Source organism: Tinamus guttatus, unplaced genomic scaffold, assembly GCF_059628265.1.
Source record: "Tinamus guttatus ecotype Peru unplaced genomic scaffold, ASM5962826v1 Tinamus_guttatus_pri_ptg000190l, whole genome shotgun sequence".
NCBI lineage: Eukaryota > Metazoa > Chordata > Aves > Tinamiformes > Tinamidae > Tinamus > Tinamus guttatus.
In genome coordinates this window covers 1,610,302-1,631,884 of record NW_028288724.1, presented here as the reverse complement: position 1 = coordinate 1,631,884, position 21,583 = coordinate 1,610,302, and the positions used below count along the sequence as shown (strand labels likewise).

Sequence of the window (21,583 nt, the reverse complement as noted above, 5' to 3'; positions counted from 1 at the left end):
CCCTGGTCCCCGAGACAGGGGCCACCTCAGGGCTGCAGCACAGAGCTGCACAGAGCCCCGAGCACTGGGCTGCAGTCCCATAGCAGTGAGTCTTGAGGTGACAGCAGGCCCTGAATACTAGTGCATATTTCCATGGCTGAGAAGATGTCATGTCCATCCCTAAAACAGCTGCCCATGGGAGCTGAGGCAGGATGCCTGTTCTGTGGCTGGGTTTTAAGCAGCTGCTCCCCAGTGTGAATGGGTGAGAAACCTCTCCTGTGGGAGCTGAGCAAGGAGGAGGGCTCGATGGTTGTGGGGCATGTGGCACTCAAACTGCCTCCCTCCTCCATCCCAGTATTCACTGAACAGTGCACAGAGGCCTTCAGGGGATGCACCAGAGCTCACTCAAGGAGCCCTGGGATGCACTGAAAATCAGACAGCCACCTTGCTTGCACACCCTAGCTCTACTTGGCCGGGGCAGCTGTGGGCCTGCATGGGAAGATGCAGAGCCACCACATCCTTCACTGTGGTGGAGAAGGGCCCATTTCAGAGCAAAACAACCAAGCTGCCCAAGAGCACGTAAGTATTCTTTGTAAGTAAGTAAGGCTTTGTTCACGCAAAGTGCTCTAACTTCCCTGGGGCCCAGTGTAAGGATATGGAGCTTTCTTTAAAGAGTTCACGCTTCCCTTCAGAAATGGTATGCTCACACATACAATTTATAAAAGCTGTAAACAGCAATTCTGCCCCTCAGAGGCCCTAACAAAATGAAATTCTGACTAGAAACACAAGCAAAGGAGTGCTTTACTTCAGCAAAGGAAAAGATGGTAGAAAATGACTATGCATCCAAGAGGAAATACATTTTTTTTTCCTTCACAGGAATGCAAGCTAGAGTCCTCAGTGGAGATAAAATAGGGCTTCTAACAGTGAACATGATGGCAATATGTTACAAATAAATAATTTTTAAGAAATCCCCTTCAAAGGGAGTAAATTAAGCTATTGCTTGCATACTATCTCTCACTAATCATTGAGGCTGTCTTCATCACAACAGTGGAACTAGGAAGTGTTTTATGGATTTGAATCCAATGAATTTTAACCTATTGTAATGTCTGAGCTTATTTTTGGTTCTTAGTATCTTCTGTTCTTCATGGAAAGAAGGTGTTTTGAGCTTTCCTCAACAGCCATTGGACATTGTTCCCAAAATTTTCAGTTAAATTTCCTGAGAAGACTTAGGAAAATGTTTTTGTATCTGTGTGCACTGGTATCCTATGTCCTATTCTGAGGAAGGGAATTTATATTTAATGAATATATTTTAGATTGTCATATGGAAAAAAAAAAGACAAAAAAAGTTTCTTCCTTTCAGTACTACATTCTAACAAGAAAATTATTCTCCTGAGATTCCTGTATTTAATAGCTGCATATATATGTGTTTAATGTAATTAATCATGCATAATTAGAATGGCTATCGTGAAGAGCATAATGACTGGGGAAAAAAAGAACACCCTTGCATGGCCAATGGCTTCCTTCAAGACTAGTTTCACAGCCTTGTTCTGAGACTTTAGATGAAGGGGTTTACAAATGGGTACAGGATCATGTTCAGCAAAGCTACAATTCTGTTGGTCTCCACAGGAACATCTTCTGAGGGCCATGCATAAAGAAAAATGCAGCTTCCGTATACAATGGCTAAGCTGGTGAGATGGAAAGAGCATGCAGCAAAAGCTTTCTTCCTCCCAGATGCTGATGGCATGTGCAGAATACAGCGGAAAACGCACAAGGAACTCAGCACTACAGATGACATGAAAATGGAGTCTGCTTTCCAAAGCAGGCTGACATCAGAGCAGGAGAGTTTGAGTAAGGGGGAGTTGTCACTAAAGAAACAATGTATCTTGTTAGAGCCACAGAAAGTCAGTTTTGAGATCAAAACCAAATGGTAACTAAAAAGAGTGAAGCCTATGACCCACGCAGCAAGAACCAGGTGGGTGCAGAGCTGCCGCTTCATGATGGCAGCGTAAAGCAAAGGTTGGCAGATGGCAACGTAGCGGTCAAAGGACATGACAACAAGGAAAGCAAGCTCAATACAATCCAGGGCAAAACAGAAATAGGATTGGGCAAAGCAGCTGCTTACTGAGATTGTTCTCCTACCAGAGCTCAGAATCACAGCTCAGAATCACCAACAGTTTGATGGTTGTGGAGGATGTAAAGCAGATTTCCAGGAATGCCAGATTGCTGATGAAAAAGTACATGCGGATTTGCAGGTGGTGATCCACATGGACGAGAAAAATGATAGTTGTGTTCCCTATCAATATTGTCAGGTGTACGAGTGGAAAGATCAGGGAGAGAAGCAGCTTTAGGCTTTGGCTAAGCCCTGAGAAGCCCTCTAGGATGAACTCAGCAACTGCAGTTTCATTTCCTGCTACCATGTGCGATTGCAGCACAGTCTGCTGAGACAGGAGGAAGCAGAAACCATACTGTGAATGTCACAGTTTGCGTGGGAGGGTACCTCTTTCCTATATAATATAGACAGAAATATTCCTCTAAACCATGCATCACACTCTTATCACTCTGCTTCACATTTCACTTAGAGATTCTGCTGACTTCTTTCTGCCTTTTGCAGTGACTCACAAAGAATTTCTTCTCAAGAGCCTAAAGAGTTTGGGAGCTGTTTCATGCCCTGCCTGGGAAATTCCAAGTTCGCTAAGACCTATAGCAAACATCCATCACATCTGTGTTTCAAAAGAGAAAATTATCTTCCAAAAAAAGGAAAAAACATTCAATTCTCTTCAGATACCAAGTCATCCATTGAGAAAAGTATTTTGAAAGTCATTCCTTCTATTTTTCAGTACTTGCCATTTTTGACTTGGAAAATTTGTGTTTGATTAATTTCAAACAAGTTAATATCGAGTATCTCCTTTCTAATCCGCTGCTTTCTTCCACATCTTCTTCCTCTCTCTCCAGAAATTTGAAGGAAATGTTATTAAATGTCCTGACCTAAATGCCTTTCTTTCCCTTTAGGGGAAGGGGGAAATCTTACCATCTTGAAGAGCACAAAGGCTGTCCCTTTGTTTCTTTGCAATAGGAAGCATCTGGAACAACAACAAAATACCAGGTAGGTTTATATTTTAAATGCCTAAAAGTCAGGCACTTCAGTCTGCCCAAGTTTGCTTACCCTCATAGCATCAGTGCCAGGAGAGAGAAGAGTGTCTGGAGGAGACTGGTTACACTTCTTACAGATGCTGATCACAGTCTGGAAGGACCCGGCCGCTACAGCTCTCTGTCTCTGTTGACTATTTGGGGAGCCAAGGGAAAATGAGTATGGGTATCAGCTGCTCACAGACACCTCAAATGAAGTTTATGAAAGCCACTATTTCAGAATCAAACCTCTCAATTCTTTATTTTCCAAACCAAATATTATATCTGAAAGATTATTGATCTGGAAGATTTGCTGAAAGTGAACCACTGCCTGTAATTATGTGAGCAAAATCTCAGGCTCAGACACCTATAGCTATTTCACTGTAGCCTCAGTGAATCAGAGATGAGAGTCTCAGCCTCCATTTTTCCAATGCTTTTTCTTCCATCATCCAGCTTGATGTCTCTCTCCAGTTTTATCCTCCTTGGAATAAAAAGCTGAATTCTCAATGGTTTATTTCATTGTGCCAATTTTACTCCCTGTTAACCAAGTTTAATATTTCTGGATTGTTAGCAAGGTAACCTCTAACTCAGATGGTGTTTCTGATATGGTTACCTTGGTAGAGCTGTTGCTGCAAGAGTCTGCTGCTCAAAGGTTTCCCAATACACTAATTATCTGTAAAGCTTGTCCTTTTCTCATATAACAGTCCCTTCGCCACCTTAGAAATCCAGCCGTCCCCACAAGGCAGTCTATAGTCTGTCTGGGTCTCATTCTCTTACCTGCAGTGCCCAGTGGTTTCTTATACCCTCCAGTTCTTCATGCGCTCCCTGTTCTTCCCAGTTCCTGTCCCAGTTCTTCATGGCCACCCTGAGCCAGAGCCAGGGCATCTGCCTGCACACCCTAACTCTACTTTGTGGGTGGAGCTGTGGGCCAGGATGGGAAGACCCAGGGCTACCACATCCTTCACTGTGGTGCAGAAGGGCTCAGCCCAGAGCAAGAGGACCAAGTGGCCCAGGAACACACAAGGGCTCTATCAGGCTTTGGTCACCCAAGATGCCACAACTTCGCTGGGGTTCCACATGAGCAGATGGATTTTGCTTTAAAGAGCTCCCACTTGCAGAATTCCCTTCAAAAATGGGATGCACACACACACAATTTATGAAAGCTGTTAACAGTAATGCTGCCCCTCTGAGGCCCTAACAAAATGAAATACGAATGCAAAGGAGTGCTTTGCATTCCTCTGCACGTTTTTGTTACCCCTGGTGCAACACACACACACACACACACACACACAAAAAAAAAAAGATTTCATCAACACTACATGCTTCTACCCATTTGAAAACATTCATGGAACACTTCTTCAGCAAAGAAAAAGACGGTAGGACATACTTATGTATCTAAGAGAAAATACTTTTTTTTTTTTTAACAGGAATGCATTCTAGAGTCATCAGTGGATATAAATCGGGGCTTCTAACAATGAACATGCTGGCAGTATGTTATAAATATATACATTCTTAAGAAAACTTCCTCCAAAGTGAATAAATAAAGCTATTGCCCACATGCTATCACTGGCTAATGAGTGAAGCTGTCTTCATCACAGCGGTGAAACTGAGATTTATTTATGTATTGAATCCAATAAATTTTAACTTATTGTAATGTCTGAGCTTAATTTTCTTGGCATCTTCTTAGCATCTTAAACTTAGCATTTTCTCTTCTTAGAATCATAGAATCATAGAATGCTTAGGGTTGGAAGGGACCTCTAGAGATCATCTAGTCCAACCCCCCTGCATACGCAGGAACACCTAGAGCACGTGGCACAGGACTGCGTCCAAGCGGGTTTTGAAGATCTCCAGAGAAGGAGACTCCACAACCTCTACGGGCAGCCTGTTCCAGTGCTCTGTCACCCTCACTGTTAAGAAATTTTTCCTTAAGTTCCTATGGAATTTTTGGTGTTTCAGTTTCAGGCCATTTCCTCTAGTCCTATCAGTGGCCACCACTGAAAAGAGACCAGCACCGTCCTCTGCGCTCCCTCCCTTGAGGTATTCATATACACTGATTAGATCCCCTCTCAGCCTTCTCTTCTCCAGGCTGAACAGGCCCAGCTCCCTCAGCCTCTCCTCATAGGGCAGATGTTCCAGGCCCCTGATCATCCTTGTGGCCCTGCGCTGGGCTCTCTCCAGAAGCTCCACATCCCTCTTGTACTGTGGAGCCCAGAACTGGACACAATACTCCAGATGTGGCCTCACCAGGGCTGAGTAGAGGGGCAGGATCACCTCCCTCGACCTGCTGGAGACGCTCTTCTTAATGCAGCCCAGGATCCCATTGGCCTTCTTGGCCACGAGGGCACACTGCTGCCTCATGGTCAACTTATCATCCACCATGACACCCAGGTCTTTCTCCGCAGAGCTGCTCTCTAGAAGGTCAGTCCCCAGCCTGTACTGGTGTCTGGGGTTATTCCTCCCCAGATGCAGAACCTTGCACTTGGCCTTGTTGAATTGCATGAGGTTTTTCACCACCCAGTTGTCCAGTCTGTCCAGGTCCCTCTGGATGGCAGCGCAGCCCTCTGGGGTATCGGCTACTCCTCCCAGTTTCGTGTCATCAGCAAACTTGCTGAGGGAGCACTCTGTGCCTTCATGCAGGTCATTGATGAATAAATTGAACAGGACTGGACCAAGGACTGACCCTTGGGGGACCCCGCTAGCTACAGGCCTCCAACTAGACTCTGCACCGCTGATCACCACTCTGACATCAGCACCACGGAGACTGCAGATCCCAGGAGAGAGCGCAGAGATGGCCTCGCATGTCCTGGAGAGCACATTCCTCAACGCCTTGTTCGAAAGAGAAGAGGAGCCAATGGGGAAAAGCCTCAGGAAGAGGCCTAACTCCCAAAAGAGATGCCCAGCTGAGCTCATGGAAAGGGGGCCCCTACATTTCCAACAGAGGCATTTCAGGAAGTCTCTGGAGCCCCAACAGAGGGGCACAGCACCTCGGCCTTGCACAGACAGGAGCGCCCATCCCGATCCCTTCCGATGCTGGTCTCCAAGGCTGCACCCTTGGCCTGTGGAAAGGTTCCTAGGCACCCGGCCTCCCCACGGTTCCCTTCTGGGGAGTTTGTGTGCTAACGCCTTGCTCTCCTGGAACAGTCCCTCAAGGCCTCACCATCGCGGCTGAGCACGGTGAGTGCTGGCAGCTTCACAAACGGGGACTGCATGGTCGTGCCAGGAGTTCCAGCTCTGAAAGCTCTTGCTCACTGTGCACTCTCCTGCTCCTCCTGCACAGCCAGTGAGCTATGGGCAGTGTGGGGACACCCTGGCCAGAGGGCAGGTGTGAGGTACCATGTCCCTCAGTGACTCAGAGCGTGTCTCAGAGGGGCTGCTGGCACCCTCCCACCACCCACAGACCTTGCCGAGCTCATTTGGTGGCTCCTGGGACTGTTCCCTTGGACAAAACATAGCATATCATGCACGCCTGCCAGCAGTATACATGCTTCACAGCAATTTGTATGTTTGTAGCTAATTAAAAAAAAAAAAAAGAAGAAGGCTTTATTTTTTCCTTTGTTTTTATTTTGCAAATGCATTTAAACACTGCAGCTCTGGGAATGCTGAAATTTAGCTTCTGCACATTTCTCTTGTTACACTCACAACCTTGGGGCTGGTGAGGTGAATTCTGGATTTGTTTAAAAGAAGAAGCCATGAGGGTCTTCTCTGCTCTGGCATGGGGTGTAGCAGTACGTAGTTGCGCTCTGAGGATGTCTGTGGTTGCGCAGTGACCTTGTGTCCCTTTGCGGTGAGCTGCATTGTTCCCAACACAAAGCTGGTCAGTGTCATCTTTGGGAGGTTTGTCTTCCTGGGTGATTTCTAGCTGCCAAAGGGCTTTGAAATCTCTCCTTAGAAAGGTAAGAAGCTCCCTGTAGAAGAATGGCTAGAGAGCCGAGGACATGCCCTCCCAGAAGGCCTGCACAATCCAGGCCTTGAGATGGAGGCGTGCCCTTGAGCTGTCCTTGATGAGGCAAGAATAGAGAACTTGGCTATCCGATTCGGGTAAGAAGGATGCCCGAGCGCTGATGTAGTTAATAGTGTGCAGATATGACGGGAGACCAATAGTAGCTATCGCAGCTGTGCATGTGGCCAATGAGAAGGCAATCTGAGTGCGTGGACACTGCATGGGCAGTGCTGCGCTGTATAAATGTAACGCGTTTGAGCCGAATAAAAGAGCAAGATTCTTAGCTCACATTGAGTGTACGTCTTGACTCTGGCTGACTTCCTACAGCTCCCCAAGGGAAGGTGTTGCTGAGAGAATCTTTCCTGACAGAGCAGCTGCTGGTTAGCAGTCTTGTGCACCTGGGGTGCTTCCTTTATACTGGGATAGGAATAAGAATAAGAATGAGCTCTCTGTTTTGTGGCAGGCTGCGGTTCCTTAGAAGAACCAGCCTTTCGTCAGTTCTTTGCTTATCTTTCCCTTTGGTCTGAATGTCCTCCCCAGTACGGAGGTGGGGATGGTTGTTGCTAAGGCATGCAGATCATTGGGTAGTGGGCAGGGGGAGGTTGGAGACATCCCCCAAAAAGTCGAGTGCAGCCCCCTTGTCCTTGTGGGGTGAAATATAGGGAGGTGCCTGCTGGTGGGGGTGGTCGGGCCCTGCAGCCTTATGTGACACGGGCTGGGGTCACAGTGGAACATCCCGCATCACCATCGGAGCTTCCCTATAAGTAGGGCGCCCCATGCACACTGCCGTGCGATGCCTCGCTGAGCCCTGGCACTCAGCTGCTCTCGGCTCCATTCTGCTTGCAGCAGCTTCTCTGCAGTGAGGAGGAGAGGGCAAGAGAGGCAGTGCAATAGCACTGGGTCTTTGGTGTGCTGGAGTGGAGGAGCTGGTGCCCATTGGCTTGAACCATGGAGTCATTTTGCTCTAACTTCCTCCAGTCACTCTCTCAGCGGCTCGTGCGTTTCCGTAAGGAAAGTAAGTCCTAAAGTTCCCTGAGTCTCCAAGCTGGTGGTGGGCAGAAGAGTGTCCTCTAGGTGGGGTGGGAATGGATTGGCCGGTTTTGCCAGGGAGAGGGTCTAGCTTTGCAAGGAGCATGTGACAGGGCAGCGGTGCTGTTTGCAGAAGGCTGAGGTGAGCTGGTGCTCCCGCAGGGCTCTAGAGACGCAGTAGGGACTGTTTCTCTTAGAGCTCGATGCTTTCCTTTGCAGAGGAGGGCTGCTAGTTGGAAGGCTGTTGGAATGTCAGCTCTGCTGCCCTCCTCTGCAAGGGTCCTTTGTGGGATTGTGGTGGTGGTGGTGGTGGTGGGTGATGCTTGCTGTGTCCGCTTGGTTTGGCACGGTTGGCATGGAGGTGAGCTTGTGGACTTCAAGCACAGCCTGTCTTTCTCTTCCTGCCCAGATATCGCTAAAGTTTGGGACAGCGCGTGCGAGTGCTACCGCCAGGCGCTGCTGCAGAACCAGGTGGGCTTCTCTGCTCCCTCTCCCTCAGACCCTGATGAGCGCCAATGCCCCCATTTCTGTGCTGCCTTTGAGCAGCCCTATTGCTGCCCCCTCTGAAAGCAGAAGCCATGTGCCAACAGGAGCCTGCAGGTGGCAGTTCTGCCCCAGAGCAAGCTCTCTGGCGAAGGATAGCCAAAGCAAAGTGCAGCTGGAGAAGCAGAATGTGGGCTTTCTCCTCTGGGGCATTCTCTGGCCCCATGTGGCCGGGTGGAACAGCCTGCCTGGCACACAGTGGAGAGTTTCTGCCACGTCTTGCACCTGCTTGGGTGGTGTTCCCTACTCGTGGGTCACCGCTTAGCTCATGGGAGGTGAGGGATGGGAGAGGCCATGCCTGGAGAGTGCAGGGCTCTCCTGAAAAGCGCCTCGTCTTCCTGCATTGTAGATCTGGCCCTTAAGCACCCTCTGAGGGCCCTGAGAAGCTATCTCTTACTTTTTGGGCATGTGAAAACCCTCTTCCTGTTCCTTTCCTGCTCTCCTCTTTTCAGACTGTCCAGCTAGCAGGCGTGGGAAACTTGTACATCATGGACAACTACTTGTGCTGTCTGAGGAACAAGAGTTTCCATGTTCGGAGACCTGTGCTACAGCTGGACAATGCGTTCCTGCAGGAGAACAATCTGTGCTACGAGAACATCCCGTGGCCTGGTTAGAACCGTAACGCATAGCTGGTCTTTCCCTCATGTTGAGGCAGGGCTCTGCCCAGAAGCTTGTAGTTAGTAGCTGTCTAAAGTGGGCTGCAGTGAGCAGTGAAGCAGAGGTGGGAGGAGGGGTTTATGCCAGAGCCCCGTGACCAGCTTGAGGGGACCCTGCATGGTTCTGGTGGGGCAGGAATGAGTGGGGCTGTGTTTGGAGGGATTCTTGCCTTCCCATGAGACCATGTGCAATTTGCTAGGAAGAGCAAAAGGTGTTTGGGGAAGGGATTGTACCCACCAAGCAAGAGGTTTGCTGCTGAAAGGGGAGTGGGTGGGGAGGGAGGGTGTTGAGAAGGCTGTGGAGGGTGTGTTGAGCTGCCAGGGGAGTTGAGTGTGCTCAAGGGCTCTTTGAGTGACTTTGTTGCCTGCTGCCTTTTTTTGCAGGGCATTTGGAAGTTGCACAACTGAAGCCTACCACGATTGTTATGAGGACCCACCTTTCCCTGCAGAAGGTGTCCGTTTGTCTAAGGGCAACTCAGACCTTGCTTGTGTGGGCCTTGTCCAGAGGAGAAGATTTTGACTTTGTTTTCAAGAACATTGGCATTCTTGTGTGCCGAGAAAGGAGAGTCACAATGAGGTTTTTTGAAGACTTTATCAATGAAGTGGATGTGACGGGAAATCTGTCAAAATCTTTCCTCCGGGTAAGTCTGGGAAGTGTTGAGTGCTCACACTGCTTCTTTTGGAATGAGGTCCCAGAGTTCTCTCTGGCTGTAGAGTGCTTGGGTAGACTTCATGTGCCATCCCAGGAGCTCTCTGCAGAGACCTTGTCTCACCTTCTGGAGAGACTTGCCAACACAGGAGTCTTTGAGTGCAGCTGTCTTGGGTCGGGGAAGGATGCAGAGCAGTAGCCCATGCCTTTTGGGAAGGGCTTTGGGAAGAAGACGAAGCACAGGGCAGAGTTTTGCAGCTCCTTCCCCCTCCACCTGTCTCATCTTCCAGTAAACCATGCCAGCAGAAAGGCCATCAAATGCAAAGCCTCGTGCTGTGCTGCCTTGTCCTGAGCTCTTTTTAGGAAAGAGCTAAAGAAAGAGCCCTGCTGGTTGAGGGAATCTCCTTGTCGCTGGCCTCACCAAAGCCCAGCAGCGTTAGTGCTCATTCTCAGGGTTTTGCTGGGCAGCATGTTTGTGCTGGGACAGGGTCCGATGTTGATGGAGGAGCCCGTGGTGTGAGAGTTGTGGAGGAGCGGTTTGTTGTGTGGGTAATAGTGGGCAGTTTGCTGCCCTTGTGAGCCAGGGGTTAGTTTCCTGGGATGACTGTGTGTTTCGCTGTCTCTTTTGCAGACACCGGCTTTGAGGCCTTTGATCATTGGCCGCACGGAGACGGCTGTTTTTCAGATGCCTCCTGGGGGTGTCTTTGTGTTGCCACAGTGAGTATGTTTGCTTCTGTAGGCCTTGACTGCCTGACTGAGCAGCTTCTTATCTCCTGCTTCATAGGACGAGCTAGAGGTGCCTAGGGCCTAGCTGCCAGGGCTTCTCTCATCAGGAGAAGTAGTGGTGCTATACCTGTGAGCAAAGTCCGTGGCCATTCTTGCCTCATTGGGAAGCCATGCATGTTGAGGTGGAGTCACTAGGAGGAGCTTCTGCTTTCCATTGCTCCCCAATGAGAGGGAGAGAGGAAGTTAGGGATCCCTTTACATACATCCACCTTCACCTGCTTTCTTTTGAGAGAGACTGAAGAACCCCCTGCTAAAGCTCAAGATGTTTCTCTTCCCTGCACGTTTGTTTTCCCCTGAAAAGGATCTGTGCAAAGCTGTGTCCCAGCCTGGTCTAGAGAATGCCTGTGGATGGAGTTTCTTGTGCCATCCCAGCAGTGGAGCACTGTGCACTAGGGCTCCTAAGATGCACTGCTGCCTTGCGCCAAACTCTGCTTTGCAAAACTGCAGAGTTTAGAATAGCTTTCCACTCTCTCTGTGAGCAGCAGCTTAGTGGAGGCTACCTGGGACTGAATTGCCCCTTCTTGAAACTGGTTTCACCTTTGTTCTTTCCAGATTTATACGTAAAGATGCAGGTACAGAACAAGGCTTGCCTGAGCAGACTGGCAGCAAAGGTACTGTAAGAGCAAGTGTGGAGACCAACCCTAAGGGGTGAAGACAGCCTACATGTGTTGACCTCCTGGGAATGAATGTGTGCCATGCCAAAGAGATTCTGTCAAGTGACCACGCTGTCCCTCTGGCCCCACTTGGAGAATGTGCACCTGAAAGAATGGCCCAAGTAGAGCTCGGGGAACCCCACGGTCCTTTAGAAGGGGAGGCTCGGGCAAAACGAGGAGTGTGAAAGGAGCAAGGACTAGCTGATCTCTCGAGGTCCCTTCCAACCTCAACCATTGTTTGATTCTGTGTGATTCTATGAAGAACCTTCTAGGAAGCTGGCCTCCAAGCCTGCCAGAGTCTGTGCTCCATCCGCAGTAGCCCATGTGTTATAGTCCGACATGTGCCTCTTGTGGGAAGTGTCCCGCAGAAGCAAATGTGAAGAACTTGCATGCTTTGTCTTTGCAGCAAGTCTGAGTGGTGAGCGCCTCCTCTCCCAAGAGCTTGTTCTGCCAAAGCAGAGGAGTGATGGGGAGATGGCAGGAGAGGTCCCTCCTAGAGTGCGCCGGGTGAGGTGAGAATCTTGCAGAAGCAGCTTTGGTTAATGGTTCTGTGGAAGTTGCAGGAGGGAGCTGTTGCTGTTGGACTCATTTCTAGTAATGGTGGGAAGTTGCTGTCGTGTCCTGGGTGGGCTTAAGTCTTCCTAGTGGGAGGGAAGTGTGTAGCAGTTTTCAGTGAGCCTCTCACCTGAGGTATGGCTGGTGAGCCCTTCTGATTTGCAGGTTCGCAGATGAGGAAGACATGCGCAAAGCAATGCAAGGGGCTGCCAGTAAATCCAAAGAGTCACCGCTGGCAAAGAAGGAAAGAAAAGGCGGCTCTGTGAAGGAGGCTAGCAGAGAAGGTGCTGTAAGAGTTGATGGCACTTTTCCAAACCTGGGCCTGTGCAAGAGTGGGAGGGGAAGCCCCCAGGGAGCAGCACGATGCTCTAGAAAGGGATGGGTGGAGCATGCAGGCAGCCTGAAAAGGCTGCTAGGAAGGCTGTCTGCCAGGCTGGCGCTGTCCAGGTTTGCGGCACAGTAGCCCATGCACAGGCAGGCCAGCCTGTGCCTCTTGTGGCAAGTGTACCAGAGAGGCAGCTGTGAAGAGGTGCTTTGTAATTGTAGGGGTTCTTGCTGCTGTGCGCGTCCTACCGCGCGCACGTGTGACGTCAAAGCACACGTGTGCTGTGAAGGCGCCGGAAAAGGACACAAGCAAGGCCCAGGCTAGAGCTCATGGAGTGAGGTGAGACCATGGTAGAACTGCCTTTTGTCAATGCTGTGCTCCTGGAGATGCAAGAAGGAGCTTTTCCCTTTTGCCCTGTTGCCCATAGTAGTGCTGGGAGGTTATGTTCTAAGTGTGTAGCAGTTTGGGTTGCACATCCTGTGTGAGGTGTCATTTGTGTGTTCTCCTGGTTCCCAGGGGTGCAGATAAGCAGTGCCTGGGCCAAGCCGTGCCTGCATCTGGAGAGCTTCTCCGGCAAAAGCAGGCAAGAAAAGGCAGCTGTGGAGAGCAGCGTCCTGTAAGAGGTAATGCGACAGTGAAGGCTGCATCTCAGAATGTGGACCAAAGAAAGCAGAGGGGTACAAGCAAGTGAGGGTTGGGCAATAGAGTGAGTTTGAAAGGGCCGGAAGGAGTCAGGGACCTCCCCAATGCACTTCATGCCTGAGCATTGCTGAGTTGTTGTTCTGGTGGCCCCTGTGCCGGAGGTGCAGTTGTGGAGAGCTTCCCTGTTGTGTGCTTCCAGGAGATCCTGCTAGCCAGCGTCTGCTCGCCCGGCCACGTCTTTCTCCCACGCACGCCAGTGATGCGCAGGGGATGAAAGGATCACTGCCTTCAGTGAGGTGAGGCTCTTGGAGAAAGGGTCTGGGGACTGCCATGCTCTTGATGGGCTTGGCGCGTGAGCGCAGGCTGGAGAAGGCGCTCATGTGAGCTGCATGTGTGCTCTATCCACAGCGCGCTGCCACCAGTAAGGAGGAGCAGTGTGCAGAAAGGAGGCAGTCCCGACAGGAAGGCTGCTGAAGCCAGACTCCCTGTTAAGGACAGGCAGATGAGAGAAGGGGTAGGTGACAGGAATTATGTAACATCTAATACCCTAACTACATGGCCGGGACGTTTCTGAGTTTGCAAATGCCAGTAGCTTTTGAGTTGACTGTTCCGTTCTGATGTCTTTGTTCTCACACCCTTGTGCCTCCTTTCTCTTTGCCTAGACACGACCTAAAGCAGAAGTCCCGAAGCCCCAAATTTATGGTGGCTCTCAGCAGGCAACCCTTGAAGCAGAGAGAAAGAAGCCTCGGGGCCACCCGCTAAGACTCAGCGTGGTGTCTCTCCACCTTCCTGAAATAGTGGAGGAGAAGAAAGGGGTCCCGAGGCTGGAAATGTCTCAGCAAATGTAAGTGTGTGTGAGATGTCCCAAGGGCCTGGGGGAGTCGAGCAGGGGGAACAGCTGTACTGCAGAGTCAGGGATCCTGCTGGCTTATCCCTGAGGTGGATTTGGCAGCTTCTGCTTTCTCGGTACCTCGAGGACGCCCAGGGACAGCCCCTGATGCTGGTGTCTCTAGGCAGACCCCAGCGAGTGCCTGAGGTTGCTGCGATGTTGAAGGGAGCGGGAGCTGCCAGGGGAACGTGCGTGCAGAGGCTGGGGGAGGACAGGGGAAGGCCGAGACAGAGCCCGCCCGTGAAGGGGAATTTGTGCCTGCCCCAACAGAGACCTGCCAAGACAAGCAAGCCGGGATCTGCAAGGGCCGCAGTCCTCAGGAACCTGCCTTGGGAAATGGAGGAGTCTGGAGACCAGCAGACCAGGGAGGAGAGACCTGCTGCAGTTCTCTTGGTAAATGTCTCCAGGTTCAAGTGGCTTTTCCCTTCTGTGGCTTGTTCCTCACTTACCCTGGCAGAATGGCAAGTGGAAAAGCTGTCTTGGCCTGACAGCCTGAGGGATGGAGCACTGCAGGGTCCTGGGCTGTGTGAGACATCTATTGGAGTCTCTGTCCTCCTGCCTGTATGCGAAATTGACGAGTTCTTGCTTTCCCGTTCAGTGTTGGGAGGAAGATGGAACTTCAAGACCATCGCGAAAAGCATGAGTCCTTTGTGGCAGCCCGGCGGACATGGGAGCAGTACGGCCGAGTAGAACCACGCAGACCTCCAAAACGGTCCTGAAGGTCCTGAAGCCTTGAGGGGACCAAGACAAACAGCAGGACTGGCAGTGGTGGGGCTGCGCAGAAGCGTGTTGGTGCAGGAGCTCCCACTGCTGCTGCCAGGGTTGCCGCTTCTGCGCCAGAAGAGCCCTTAGCAGAGCAGGGCCTTTGCAAGCGCTCTTGAGGCCTGGGAATTGCCCAATAAAGACACAGTGCTTTCTCCCAGCTGGAGTAGCCAAGCTGTGCCTGGCCGTGCGTCCATATGGAGGCATTAGGGAGGGGAGGTGGCTTCAAGATCCTGTGTGCTACCTGATCCTATGGCAGAAGCAAGGCAGTGGAGGAGAACTGAGGCTTTGGCAGTGGAAATGGGGTTGTGAGCATGGCAAGAGAGGGGATCTGATAGTGGGCAATGAAAGGGATCTGAACATGTCTTGTGGCAACCAGCGGCTAGCCTAGCTCCTAGTGGAGAGGTGTGGAAGAGATAGCAAATGAGAAAGGGGGAAGAAGGGATGCTGAACATGCAAGGAGAGGAAGTGAGGAAAGGAAAACACTTGCTGGATGGTGGCTGAAGAGCATGTGAGCACAAAGCAAAGAGAAAGGAGGGTCAGAGCAGATGTGGGCGGTAGTGGGAAGAGCTGTGAGTGGAGGGCATCTAAATGCTCATGAAGGGACTGGAGGGCATAGGAGTGCTCTGGGAGGGGAGAAAACACATTGTGCCTTTGCAAAAAGGGCAAGGCAAAGGCTGTGGGTGCTCGTCAAAGGAGGCAGACACTCAAGAAAGGTGAAGGGAGGGGATTCAGGCACTCCTGGGAGGGAAGCAAGAGTTTGGAGCATCTCCTGAGGGGACTGGATGGAGCCTGAGAGAAGGTGGGACCACGCTGTCTGTTGGTGCCTGCCATGAGCCATCCCTCACAGCTATGGGCGAGGGGGAAGGTGGCGCTGGGCACCGAGGAAGGTGGGCGCTACCATGTGCCACCCTGATGCTGCCCCCCTGCAGAGCATCACAGCTGCCCTGGTGCCCATGGAGCTGCAACCATTGGAGGGAGAGCCTGCCCTGTGCACCATGGGACTGCCCCAGGGGCCCAAGGGGGGGAGGATGTGCTACCCCAGCAGGAGATCCATTCCTGCCAGCCGGGGCATGACCCCCAGCAGGACCAGGCTGGTGCCAGCTGCAAGCCAGAGCCCGTGGAGACCAAGGAGACCAAGACAGGACTGCATGACCACTTAATCTCCTTAGCTGGCCTGAACACCAAGCTTCTTGAAGACAAATGACACATGTCACAGGCCAGCAGTGGCGGGGACACCTGGGACAGGCTGATCAGAGAGAGGGTAGGTGATAGCAATTTACATAGCATCTGAAAGCCTAGCTGCATGGCCATGAGGAGAGGTGGCTTTTGAGTCTGCAAAGGCTGCCATGTTTCTCACTTTGTTTTTCCTAATTGCATGGCCTTGAGTATGAGGGATTGTAAGAGGGAGCATGGTGTGCTGGGCTTTGAGTCAGGCTCTTTAATTCCCATGGCTGGAAGGTGTCGCAAGGAGCAGCTACCAGCAGCGATGTGACTTTCTGCCCCTCTATTAGCAGCACTCAGCTCTCTATCATGAGCAGTAACATTCTTTGGACATTGAAGACCTGGTTTTATGAGTGAGTTTTATTGGAGAGCTTAGGATTGAGCGCTGAGCAAACTGCCCTGAAAATGAAGAAACCTACAAGTCTGTTGGCTCCCCTGCTGGAGGGATGGAACCTTTAAGGCAGACTTGGTTGGAAAGAGGCAGCCTTGGACTGTCCCGTTCCATTGACTCTGTTCTCACATCCAAGTGCCTCCTCTCTCGTTGCCTTGCCCTGCAGGCACGACCTAAAGCAGAAGGCTAAAAACTGTGGTGGCTCTCACCGTGGAAGGATTGAAGCAGAGAGCAGGAAGCTTAAAGGGCCAGCCCATAGCAGCCACCCAGAGGGGTGTCTCTCTGCCCTCCCGAAGCAGTGGAGGAGAAGAAAGTGTCATGTCTGGGCTCAAAGTCCGGAGTCAGGTCCAGAGTCCAGGTCTGGAGACAGATCCAGGGTCAAGGTCCAGAGTCAGGGTCCAGGATCAGTTCCGGAGTGGGCTCCTGAGTCAGAACTGGAATCAGGTCCGGATTCAGGTCCAAGGTCAAGGTCCGGAGTCAGGTCCGGGGTAAGGTCCAAAGTGAAGGTCCGGGGTCAATGTCCCGGGTCATGTATGGGGTCAAGGTCTGGTGTCATGTCCGGAGTCAGTTTCGGAGTCAAAGTCTGGAGTCATGTCCGAGCTCAATGTCCGGAATGAGGTCTGGGGTCAGGTCCAGAGTCAAGGTCCGGAGACAAGGTCTGGCGTCATGTCTAGGCTCAATGCCTGGAGTGATGTCCAGGATCAAGGTCCGGAGTCAATGTCCAGAGTCAGGTCCGGACTCAATGTCCGCAGTCAGGTCTGGAGTCAGGTCCAGGGTCAATGTCTGAGTTGGTTCCATGGTGAGGGTCCAAGGTCAGATCCAGAATCAGGTCCGGAGTCAGTTTTGGAGTCAAGGTCTCTAGTCATGTCCGAACTCAATGTCTGGAATGATGTCTGGGTTCAGGTCCAGAGTCAAGGTCCGGAGTGAAGGTATGGTGTCATGTCTAGTCTCAATGGTGGGAGTAAAGGTCCTGGATCAAGGTCCAGATTTGATGTCCAGGGTCAAGCTCCAGGGTCAAGCTCCAGAGTCATGTCCGGACTCGATGTCCATGCTCAGGTCTGTAGTCAGTTCCAGGGTCAAGGTCTGGGGTCGTTTCTGGGGTCAAGGTCCAGAGTCAGGTGCAGAGTCAATGTCCAGGGTGAAGGTCCGGGGTAGGGTTCGGAGTCAAGGTCGGGGGTCAAGGTCCGGGGTAAAGGTCCAGAGTCAAGTCCAGTGTCAAGGTCCGGGGTCAATGACTGGAATGAGCGCCGGTGTCAAGGCCCAAGGTTAGATCCAGAATCAGATCCAGAGTCAGTTTTGGAATCAAGGTCTGGAGTCATGTCCAAGCTCGACGTCTGGAAAGAGGTCTGGGGTCAAGTCCAGAGTCAAGGTCCAGAATCAAGGTCCGGAGTCAAGGTCTGGAGTGAAGTTCTGGTGTCATGTCTGGGCTCAATGCCTGGAGTCAAGGTCTGTGGTCAAGGTCCGGGATCATGTCCAGGGTCAAGGTCCAGAGTCAGGTCAGGAGTCACGTCTAGGGTCAAAGTCTGGAATCAGGTCCAAGGTGAGATCCAGAATCAGGTCTGGAGTCAGTTTCGGAGTCAAGGTCTGGAGTCATGTCCAGTGTCAATGCCCAGAATGAGGTCTAGGGTCAGGGCAGAGTCAAGGTCCGGAGTCAAGGTCCGGAGTTAAGGTCTGGAGTCAGGTCCAGGCTCAATGTCTGGGGTCAAGGTCCGGGGCCCAGATCTGGAGTAAGGTTCGGAGTCGGGTCCGGGATCAAGGTCCAGAGTCAGGTCCAGTGTCAAGGTCCAGGGTGAATGTCTGGAATCAGCTCCACTGTCAAGGTCTAAGCTCAAATCCGGAAACAGGTCCGGCCGCAGTTTCAGAGTCTAGGTCTGGCATCATGTCTGGGCTAAATGGCCGGAGGCAAGGTTCGGAGTAAAGGACCAGAAAAACGGTCCGGAGTAAGGTTTGAGGTCAATGTCCGGGGTCAAGGTCCTGGGTCAGGTCTGGGGTAAAGGTCCGGAGTGAGGGTCTGCAGTCCAGGTCCGGAGACTGGTCTGGGGTCAAGGTCCGGAGTCAGGGTCCGGGGTCAGGTCTGGGGTGGGGTCCTGAGTCAGAACCGGAATCAGGTCTGGATTCAGATGCGAGGTCAAGGTCCGGAGTCAGGTCTGGGGTAAGGTCCAAAGTCAAAGTCTGGGGTCATATCTGGGGTCAAGGTCTAGGGTCGATGTCCCTCCGCGACGTAAGTACCCTTCACCGAATGAGCTGGCAAAGATGCAACGATGGTGGAAGTCTCCCAACAAGCTTTTATCCCCTCTCTATAAAACACCTGCGCAGCAGCTGGCCGAGTGGGAGGCTTTGAATAAACCCGCGTTCCCCTCTGCTCCTCCTGAGAAGGAGGAGGAGGAGGAGGAGGAGGAAGATGATGAAGAGATCCCCAGTAAAGGCCTTTACCACCATCCGTGGCGTTGCAGCCTGAGAAAGAGACGGGGGGGATGTGCCCCCGTTGCCAGAAGATCTGGACCGGGACTTGCAGGACGTGCACTCCGAAGGGAGCGAGCCGTGGTCAGCGGGTGGAACAATCACGTTCTTGCCTGCTTCAGTCACATTCTTGGTCGGTGGAGCAAGCTCGACAGGACAGACGGGAGAGAACATCTTGCACGCAACTGGTGACTTTAGAAACTCTATCTACGGGCAGAGAAATCTGTAGGGTAGGAGCGAGGCTCTTGAGAACCATGGGAGGGTCCCTGACCAAAGAGCATGAAAGGACGCTGCCGGTTATGCAGCATATTCTGGGTAAGTCCGGGAGGGGTAGGGATATCCAGCCCGGGGATTTGATCCATCTTTTAAAGTGGGGGTTGAGGAACTATAATGCTTTAAGTGAGGACAGAAACTGTTATTAGGGCTATTATTTCTATTCGCTATTTTTGTCTGTTTTATGTATTGTTTCCCTTGTATAATGATGCTGACATGAGGCATGGTTGGAACTGCTATGAAAATGTTATCTGTTCGGATCCTTCGCTACAATAGATGGACCTCAGATCACAGGGTGGCATGTACAGGAGGTGGAAATTTGTATGATCTGTAGAGTCATAGAACTATTGTGTGAAACAGAATCCAGAGCTTGAGAAAGAAGATGTTTGCCCGCCTGGGCTGAGCGATAAGGAGCACGGAAGCGACTGCTCATCCAGATTCACAGCCGACCTCCTCCAAAAGCAGTTGAAGGCGGCTGCTTGACCAGGCTTGTAGCCAACTCAATCGCAGACATCCTCTAAACTAGTCTGAAGGTCAAACACCCCAGAGGGAGAAAGATGAGGAAGGCAGGACCCTCAGACTGACGGCTGGGACCCCTTACTGGTATGCACAGCTGCACACCCAGGAGGCAACGTTATGTGACTGAAGGTGGAGTTTGTCCGCTCAGCAGCCTGTCTGCTGGCACGTACTGGCCCTATGTGCCAGGATGCACTGGGCATAAAAACACAGTGGGGAGAGGGGCGGGGTGAGTCTCCTAACACCGAGGCCTACGTTGTCTCCGTGGGGATGCCCGCTGAGTTAGGAGCCTGTCAGCAACCCTCTAATCCACTAACTCAAGAGAATGTTCAGTCTCAGTCTTTGCCTCTTTAATGTGCTTTTACCTGGATAAAGGCTCGCCGTAGCCACCTTGTTTTGTGTGATTTTTGCCGAATCCCAAACCATCAGCGACATAATTGGCGACGAGGCTGGAATTCGGTGATTGAAACAGTGGAACTCTCTAGTGCAGTGCACAGCTATGTGAAGTCGTGCCAATCGATATGAATTGTGTTCATGCTGCTTGTGTCTGTGGTCTTTAGGTCTTTCTTGTGGAATATATATCAGCAGAGAGGGCTGAATAAGCATAACAAGAAAGTGCAGAATTTGAAAGTTGGAAAGCCAGCAATCAGTCAGATTGCGCCGCACCCCCCACCACCACCACCAGTGGGGCTGTACTCTGACATGTGTCCATGAAAAGAGATCAGGGAAATACTTCAGCATAGGAAACAAGAATGGAATGACAGCCAAGCTCCAGTGCAAATGGCAAGGAAGGACCTGGGCAGTCTGTCCCAGGGCTCTGTCACCCTCAAATACTGGTATTTATTCCAATGAGTTTCCCAAAATTGTGATTCTCTCTCATTTCTGTCAGATTCCTTCCTTGTCTCTTCAGCAAAAGGCAAAGGAAAGGGAAATCGTCCCAGGGCTTCAGATTGGAGGAAAGGCATGAGTCCCTTTCCCTCTTACTCTGAAATGATATTGCCAGGCCTGTGGGGACACAGAAAAGAAATAAGAAAGATTAGGACTGGTATGTGTTCTTTTTCAGTGCATGAAGATCACTTCTCACCCCCTCTTCTGTCCCTTCACTTGAACCTTCTTCACAACCCTCTAATTCCCCCAAATGTAATCCTAACAGCTCAGCACATGTGCACATTGTCCTTTGGATGTGACTGATGAGCTGAGCTAAAGCAAAACTGTGCATGCCCTATCCCTCAAAGACCTAGCAGGTACCTTCCCACAAGAACCAAAGAGGGCCTTTTCATGTCTTTCCTGGCAACGCAGTAGTAACATATGTATTGCAATTTGTATAACATATGTATTGGATATAGTATGACCTTCACCCTTTATAGCAAAGCCAGGACAATGTCAGCCAATGGCCAAATGAAGCCTCAGGAAGGCATCTTTCACACTCACTGCCCATAGAAGGGAGTTTGCTTTCCCAAAAATCCACAGGGCATATGGATTTTCTCAGTCAGTAGCACATACCTCTTCCACCCACTTCCCCACTCGATTGTTAACTGTCTCAACTGGGGGCATGGCTGCAGGACGGCCCTTCCTCCTGTCCTTTCTTGGCTTCTGGGAGGATGTGCCGGGGATGGCTGGAAATATGCTGAAATAGACATTATGGAGAGGTGCTGTGAGCACACAGGGTCTTGGCTCTCTGTCCTGTCCTCACAGGATTCTGCAGCTGAAGGCAGCTCTGTTGCCTGTTGCCATGAATGATGTGGGCTCAACTGACTGTGTTCACGTGAACAGACATCACCCCCCACTGAAATGCCCAGAGCTACAAGATGTGCCCACAGGAATGCTCTGTATGCCCAGGTACAGGCTCTCTCTTGATGCAGCAAGGAGAAGAGCAGGTTTCATTACAGATGGAGCCTCTAAGGGATACAGATCCCCCGGCCTGGCAAACATATTGAACACTGTCTGACAGTCCCAGCTGCTTCATGGGATCGAAAACTCTCAGAGCTGCCTGCAAACTGTTGCACAAAGGAAGAATCTCACCTACACAAGCACATGGCTACAGGGTCACCCTCATTCGTTCCTCCAAGTGTCTCACCTGCCGTAAGTTCCTTTTCTCTCACGTTTCATGCCCTGTTCTCTTGGCATATTCATAAGAGTAATTGTGGGTGGTGGGTCACTTGATCTGAAGAGGAGACAATTGGCA

The 21,583-nt window shown here is 51.2% G+C and overlaps 1 pseudogene; it reads right to left on the bottom strand.

Annotated features, from left to right (window-relative positions):
* Window positions 1–1,415: 1,415 nt before the first annotated feature.
* Window positions 1,416–2,432, bottom strand: LOC148594897 (olfactory receptor 6C3-like; annotated as a pseudogene).
* Window positions 2,433–21,583: the final 19,151 nt, after the last annotated feature.